This window comes from Nematolebias whitei, chromosome 8, assembly GCF_014905685.2.
Source record: "Nematolebias whitei isolate Nwh7 chromosome 8, NemWhi1, whole genome shotgun sequence".
NCBI lineage: Eukaryota > Metazoa > Chordata > Actinopteri > Cyprinodontiformes > Rivulidae > Nematolebias > Nematolebias whitei.
Window position 1 is genome coordinate 33,834,957 of NC_056505.1, and position 8,602 is coordinate 33,843,558.

An 8,602-nucleotide genomic window follows, 5' to 3' on the forward strand; every position below is an offset into this window, starting at 1 on the left:
AACCTTTGTGATACTTTGAATGCAACATTCAGTTCATGAAGTCATTCTCCTCTGGTTTACCTGGAAAACATGAAAACATTGACTCATCTCCACAATCACGTTTTTCTTTAATGATAATGTCACAATTTATGCTGCAGTCTTTGACAAATGAGCTATAACTTTAACTAAATTACGTCAATCTTGTTGTCATGTTGTCATCATTCTTTTTTTTTTTTTTTGAGCTCAGTTTAAGTGTAGAAACATTGTGAAGTGTTTCAATGAACTTATCGTCATCGCTCAATTTTTTTTATTTTTTATTTTATTTTTTTTTTAAAGAGAGAAGAAAGAAGAATAATTAAATAATAAAAGAGAAATAGATAAAACGAGAGACCACCACGACAAAACAACATGCACAGCACAATGCCACCCACAATATCACCATGAAACATTCGACATTGCACAAGGAATCATCTAGCTTCCACCACTACCCAACCTAGCGTGCATCTGTCACAGCACCTGAATCCAAACACCCGCGCAAGCACGCCTGCCACCACCAGATTTCTCCAAAAGAATGCCCAATAGTGGACGCGGGGGCCCACAGACCCGTCCCCCAGGACACAATGGCAACATAGGGAGGACCGGAGCCACAGACACACAGCGGCCCACATGCCCGGAGCCCCAGGAGTCTCCCAACAGGGAGAACCGCACCCCCCCAGAGAGGAGCAGAGGAAAGAACCGGGTGACCCCAGCCACCACAATGCAGAGCCTCCAGGAAGCTGCAGCGACGAGCCCACAGGTCCGGCCGGCGACCCATGCCCCTCCCAAGTAGATCCGGCCATGGACACCGAGCCCCAAGCCCCGAGGCCATACCACCCCCCGGCAGAGCCCCGACAGAGCCAGGGCACCCAGGCCCCGCCAGGCAGCAACCAGGGCAGACCGACGTGCACCCCACCACCCAGCCCAGACACCGAGAGCCACCAATGCACCGGCGGCAAGGGGGTCCCCCGCCAAAGGGGGGCACGACCGGGGGGAGTGGGCCCCACACCAAATGTGGGGCCCAAATTGATCCAAGAGAGGGGTACCACCAAAAACCCAACCTGAGCAACCAACAGGCACACACAGATAGCATGCACCATCTACCTGACAGCGACCACAGGCCGGCCCCAGCCCAAAGGGCAGAGCAGCAGGGAGCCGCAGCTGAGGAGGGCCAGCCCCCACATCAAGAGCCCCGCAGCATAGGCCCGGAGACGCCCCAGCACGCCACCTATGCACCCCCCCACACACACAGCACCCCCACCGCAAATGCCACACAGGAAGACCAGCCAGTGCCCCGATGAGGCGAAGCCACGCCCCCAACCGCCGCCCTACACCACCAATGACCACACGTTCACTACCATAGCCGACCCCCCGCCGAAAGCCGGCAGCCACCCCGGTCAAAGTGCCGGCCATCGCAACCAGGAACCTAGATTAAAAGAATCGGAACAGCCCAGGAGGAACCGAAGCACCGGCCCCATCACTGACCGCCCCCAAGGCCCAAAGCCCACCCACAGCCCAGACCCCAACAATGTGCCCCCCTACCCCTCCATCCCAGACCTCTAGTATCACACGGAGAAAGGAGGTGTTTGTGATAAAAATAAATAAATAAATAAATAAAAAACTAAATAAATAAAAAATAAAAAAAATAATCTATATATGCATAAATAAATTATGAACAGACCCACTTCCTCCTCCTCCCACTCGAATATGGTGTTGATGCATGTTGTTATACAGTGCGTTTAAAATGGGGGGATGAGGTGGCGATCGGCACAGACCCACCTCTTGTCCAGAGAGCAGGCGGTGCCCGTTCACCCCTCATCTCCGCCCCGAACCCTAAATGTCTACATGCTACATATGAGAGTGGGCACAGGTCCGGGGAGGTGGAAATGGTAGTACATCCCACCACCTAAGTGCGATCATGTGCCCACTCCAGATCCTATATATGCATGTGTCGTGAGAGTGTTATAAGTGAGTGTCTAGGTTGTATATTAAAATTAGGGCCCAGGACCCCACCAGCCACGGAGATGGATGATTCTCCCTGTAGCTCAGTAGTGCACCTGAACCCCAAAACCCTGTTTGAGTGGTGGTGTGGTGGAGTGGGCGGAGGAGGACGTCGGGATGGGGAGGTGAACTGAGGTGGCAATGCCCCCCCAGGGGACCAGCTCCCCCGCTGACCCCAATAGGCACCCCCCACTCTCCGAGATCCACCAGGGGACAGAGGGTCTAACAGAGATACCCAGGAGGAGGTGGCAGCCGCACCACCAGGGATCAAGGCCACGGACCGGCACATAGCCCCTGAGGACCAACCAGAACCAGGGCCAGCAACCCAGACCCATCCCGAAACCATCCAGACACCCCAACCCAATTCCCAGCCCAACACCCAGCCCCCCAACCAGAGAGGCCACCAAACCCCAACTGGGATAATCAGCCAGGAGTGCCCAAACAGTCACAGATAGAGCACCACAGCGACCAAGAGCGCCCCCCCACCCCAAAAAAGCAAAAGACCAGTCCACCCATAACAACACCCACAGCGAGAGCGCCCTATGCAAGTGTGGGCACACACCCAGCGAGCCCAGACTCCCCCGGTCCCACAGCACAGAGCCCCCCACACGAGAGCCCCCACCCCACCCCAGCCACAGCCCCCCACAGCCCAGCCCCCCAGCCAAGCACCACGCCGCGGCCACCGCCAGGCAAGAAGACGCCCAGGCTGAGCCCGCCCGTCCCCTCCCTCAGACCCCACCCCATCAGCATTGGGCCATTGTAACTCCACCATGCGGTCACGAACAATGGTGCCGAACGTAAACAGACAACCCATCTTCTTCGGAGCTCGGCCACACCTCCTGGAGTCGTCACCACCATCAACGAATGGGAAGTCTTACTCTCTCATGTGACCCAGCTCTCAATTAATAATATCTATCCATCTTGTGTTTTATAATGGGTGGGTGCGTGAACGTCTGGGAGTTGTAGGCATGTAGCTGAAACTACATTTACTTCTGGAAACGGAATCAGATCATGTTTTTAACACAATATCATTCAAATATCAAAACGGGATACATATATCTAGACATTTCATTAAGTTAATATATTATCTGATAAAATTATATTTCAGACCCCAGGGGGAGCAGATACAATAAAAACAGAAGGTGTCCAAGAATGGAGCCTTGCGGGACCCGACAGAAACGAGGCACTGAAGCAGATAGACTGTTGGCAACATTAACACAGAAACTCCTGTCACTCAGGTATGAACGGAACCATTCTAACGCTGCACCAGTAATCCCAACCCAGTATTCTAGCTGGGATAAAAGGATTCTGTGGTCCACAGTATCAAATGCGGCTGTAAGGTCAAGGAGTACCAGGATCACAGACTGAACAGAGTCATTTGCCAGAAGAACGTCGTTGCAGACCCAAAAGGCTCACACATACTTGGGTGTACTTGACTCCCCAGATGTCCACGTGTACCCAATTAGATACAACGCAGACTAGAAGTGGACGTTCGCAAGCCCTGTCTGTGCAAAGATAAATTTTTACAATTGTGTATGCATACTCATTGTTACAGAATAAACTGCCCGGCGATGGACTATTTTGTAGGCGACGCCAATTTATTAAATTCCCCTTCTTTATCCCTGGTCTGGTTTAATGGCCTTTTGTTTTGTTTTGTTTTGTTTTGTTTTGTTTGTTTGTTTTTTGCCAAGAGGCAAGCAATCTCTTCCTCCTCGTCCATTGATGCCATGACTGAAATTGTGGGAAATGAAGGAATTTGTCACGGGAAAATTAAAATCAGGCCCGGCATGGCTGCGGAAGGGTCTGGAGATTTCCAGGTGGACTGGTCTGATGTATGGGCTGCAGGGCCAGCGCTGTTTTTTTTTTTAACTTTTTATTAACAACATATAAACACAGAATACTGCTGCCGCTGCTCTTGGGCTGCCAGCTGTCTCTACCCAGGGACGCCGGTAGCTCTCTTTTAATTTTTTTTTGCGACCTGTCAATCAGTCCAGTAGGTGTGTCAGCAAATGACCAACCAGCCGCCTCAATTTGTCCCAAAGGTAAACTTCCTTTGCCTGCGGAGCTGGGCTGCAGCCCATCAGGGTGTACGCTTGAGTATGAAGTGCCAATGGACCCATTCAGGTAGGGCTTAATTTGTAAACCAATACATAGTTCCCATGTGACATAACATATGGGGCATTTCCGGTGCATCCTCCACGTTGTAAGGCTGCCTCTAGCAACAGGTACAGACACAGTGCAGTTTACCAGTAGTTAATTTTCTCTAGTTTTTTTCTTTCTTTCTTTAAGTAAATTGCAATGGTTGTTTTGTGCTGAGTTAGAGGCTGTTACAATTGGGTAGATGTTTGGGAAAAAGCACAGTTTTCACTTAATCCCAAAAATAAGGAAATGTGAAGGACCTCCACCGGAGGAGCTCACTGCAGAACATCGTTGAGTCTGGCTATGCTGTGTTCTGCCGTCAGGAGTGTTGAACCCAATTGCAGGAGGATGACAGGAGTCTTGATGAAAAGATCAAAAGTATTTATTTTACAAAAACAAAACAAAGGCTGACGGGGCAGCTTAGTACTGATAACAAGACAGGACGGAAAGCAGAAACACACACCATAAGGATAATCCCGAGACAAAGACAAGACACCAGTGAACTGAATATATACACACACACACTGATTAAGACAATGACAGAGACCTGCAGTGATTAGCATTAGACACAGGTGAGACAGGGGCAAGGGAAAACACTGAGTACTGGAAACTTGAGGAAACAGACAGAGACGGAACCAAAACCCCACGGGCTAAGGATCTGCCCTCGAAGACATTGTGCTCTGATCACTTTTTGTCTGGTAAACAAAAAATTCTATATAAATTATTTTGTGAAACAATGTCAGAACAATTTCAGAGTATAATTGTGTGTGTTGGAACTGTTTTTTTTTTCATGATTTAGCTACTCTACTATTGTAGTTAGTTTAGCAATGCTATGCTATGTGCTAACCTCCACACTGTAACACTCACGGCAACAAAGTTCTGGTTCTGGTCCTGTGTTGAGTGATGAATAGACAGGCTGGGTGTGTTCACTGGACATTTTATACACTGTGTGTTCACTTTATTCTGTATTCTGTGTGTTCATTTTTCCATAGTTTTATATTTTATACTTTATTCACATCATATCTATTTTTGTGTGTGTTATAAACTGTTCACACATATTTTATCACATAGAGGTGAAAAACTTGTTTTCGTACAGCACTGAGCAGGAAGGAGGGGCAGAATCGTCTGTAGACAGAGAACAAAGAAAAATAACTTTCGAGACTGGTACCAAAATCCAGTTAAAACTAGTTTTTCCTTAAAAGATAAGAAATATGACTGCGTGGTTGCCAAGGTAACCTTAGATTGACAAGGTAGTCAGCCAATAGGAGAAGATCCCCCTCCGGGAGGGAGGCAGGTTCATGAAGAGCTTATATTATCCTAAAACGTTGGTTACGTACTGTAACCCCAGATTCTATGAGTATAGGCGTAACCCTTTAAAGCTGTCGCTAGTGGGTTTTATCCCATCATGCAACGCATCACACTGAAAACATTTAGTCCACGTGCACCTGTTGTGTGGGCCCCACCTGGTCCGTATAAATTACGTTAAGAGCGGGTAATCGGCTCCCAAATAGCTTTTTCTTCAGCCATTTAGGAGCCAGTGAGGCCCGACACTTAAAGGGCTACGCCTATACTCATAGAATCTGGGGTTACAGTATGTAACCAATGTTCTATTTCGTATCGGCTTTGCCCTTTAAGAGCTGTCGCTAATGGGTTAAGGGCGAAGCAGATGTAGTCCTCGCCTAACTGGGTCCATTCAAACACCATTCAAAGTGGCAGCTTGCCCAAAAACATCTTGTCGCTCAGCTCTCCATGTGCGTAATTACGCGTTGCCTAATTATGCGTACCATGCACAGACGCATGCTGTGCAGCTATGCGTTCTGAGTGCATGAGCGCCCCGGAAAAGATTTCAACGGGGAAAGGAAGATGCTGAAAAAAGGCCTTGAACCAAACAGATTCACGGCTGATCAATATGAACAGATTAATAATAACAAGTGAACTGATTATTAATCAAATTAACTGATTGGCAACAATAGTCATGAACTGATTAGAGATAATAGTATAAGAACAACAGTCATAACTTGTGACTGATAACAACATCTCACACTATAAATGCATGCAGTCAAATGTGAGTTTAAACGAGGTTCCATGAAACAACAATATTCATTCTGTTAAAACATTAAGGACAGAATGCGTCATGGAATGAGCCGTCACATCACGTAGATAAAAGCGAATAAATGAGGAGGGTGTTGACCACGCGGCCGCAGTGCAAATATTCTGCATTGACATACCATTATGCAAAGCAGTCGAAGATGCGATACCCCTGGTCGAGTGCGCCCTGAGGTTATCAGGAAGCTCTAAATCTGATGCTCTGTAGGCTTCAGAAATGGCCTCACACAGCCAGTGTGACAAGCGCTGGGTGGATAACGGGCAACCTGCAGATGCATCTCTAATGCACAAACAAATGTTTAGTCTGATGCATTGCGGCTGTGCATGCTATGCAGCACGTCAACGCACGCTGTCGAGGAGACCGCTGAATGGAGACCAGCCTGTTCCCGAGATGGACATGTCTCGGCATATCTTGTTTCAAGGCCTGTGTGGAAAGGTCCCGTAGTTTCTAAGCTGAGATGATGGAAACCATATACTGGAGGAACACATACACTTACACTCTTACACACTACACAAACACACATGCATATACACACACACGAAGAGACATGCACTCACACATTCACACACTGCCCACACACACATGCAGTCACGCTTGGACACACACGCAGGCAGAGGAAGGCGCTGAGGAGAAGAAGGAGACTTTTCTTTCTAATAAAATTGTCAGTTTTCAGATAAATAAAAATGATTTGTTTATTATAATCAAAAAACAAGTAAATAATCAAGTGATAATATAATCTTTGTGATTTTAAAGTGTATTCTGTTTTAAGTTTGTTCATGATGTTGGAAATTTAGGAAAAGAGCACCGTGTTCTCAGAAATGTTTTCAGAAGTATTTTGTGAGTGAAAGAGTTATACAGAAGTATTATACAGAAGTATTTTGCAATGACAAGGCCTTGGAAAACAGCTCTAAGCAAGTCAGAAAAACGCAACTCAGAATGACTCAGGCATATTCGAATGAGTTACACCCAGATTTTAATATATATGAGGAATGATATGGCAAATTCTCATAGACATGCATGAAAATCGGAACTAAGCCCAGCCCAAAAAAGGTTGGATTTGTACCGGTGGCATGATCTTTTTGGGAGTGTCAGTCAAAACCTCACCCTATAAATACAGATGACTCTGTGAAACTGTTGCTGTTGGGGACCACTGACTCGTGTGGATGTAACAAACAGGACTGTTTGGACCATGGACGTGTGTGGAATATAGGACAAGTTTTTGGACGGTTCCAGCTACAAGGAGAACAGGGGCAAATCCCTTGGAATAAGCTTCGTTTTGAGTTATTTTTCGTCCTTCAGCCCAGATTATATGCCTAAACCCTATTCTTCAAATTCAGACCAGCTGTAAGAACCAGAAACGGCCCACATTCAAGTGTGAATGGGGAAATTTGCAACTTGCTGAATTGGATTTTGGAGAAATTCCACCAAAGATAGCTATGGTAAGAAGATGTTTCACCAATACTGTCCTTAATAAAACTTTGTTTCAAATTAAGGCGGTAGCACATAAATTGGCAGGCAGAAAGATCAATTATATTATAAATCTGGTTGCTCAGAGTTGCAGAAGGGTTGTCATTATAGTGAGAGATAATGTATTGGGGCAGGTAGGGAGTGTGAGTAAATTGTGTGGCTTCTGGTGCGCCTGAGTGAGTCAGGGCGTGGCCAGCCAGGAGAAAGACATCTGAGGCTGAACAGAGCGGAGTCCACAAGCTATCCTCAAACCCTCCACAGGGACAGAAATCTACCTTGTCCAGGAAAGGTCAACATCTGGAAAAGGACTAATGTCTGAATATTATTCATTATGTATCCTCTTTGTAATCAAATGTAATCATTTCTGTGCATACCGCTGTTTCCCCTGCAAAATCATTGATTAAAGCAAAGCAAAGCGTAAAATTCTGGATTCTTATTTCAACACTCCTTTGTTCATGGAAGTGGAAAAACTTGGTTCAATGTAACAACAAAATCACGGGAGGTCTTTAAAGGTTTCGTAGCTTAGATTATAAAACAACATACAAGAATCCTATACCTAGATTCTAAACAAAGCCAGATCGGATAACAATTGCAACGCTAAATCAGGAGATGAGCTACCGTTAACTTGCGCTGTCTCGTCTGCTAAACGTCCCCACTCCTGGTACTAGGTTGGGCGAGGCACGAGGTGAGACTTTGGCTGTGGTGCAAAGATCGTAAGTAGTTAACAGTCTGGATGAATCATCTCAACACAGCCTTAAACTAAACTGTCCTAAAATAACAGCTACGGGTAATACCTGAGTCTTAGGATTAGTTTCAGACCCCTTGGAGGAGAATGGCTGCAGTGAGGGCGTGGTACATGTCTTGTGTCTACCT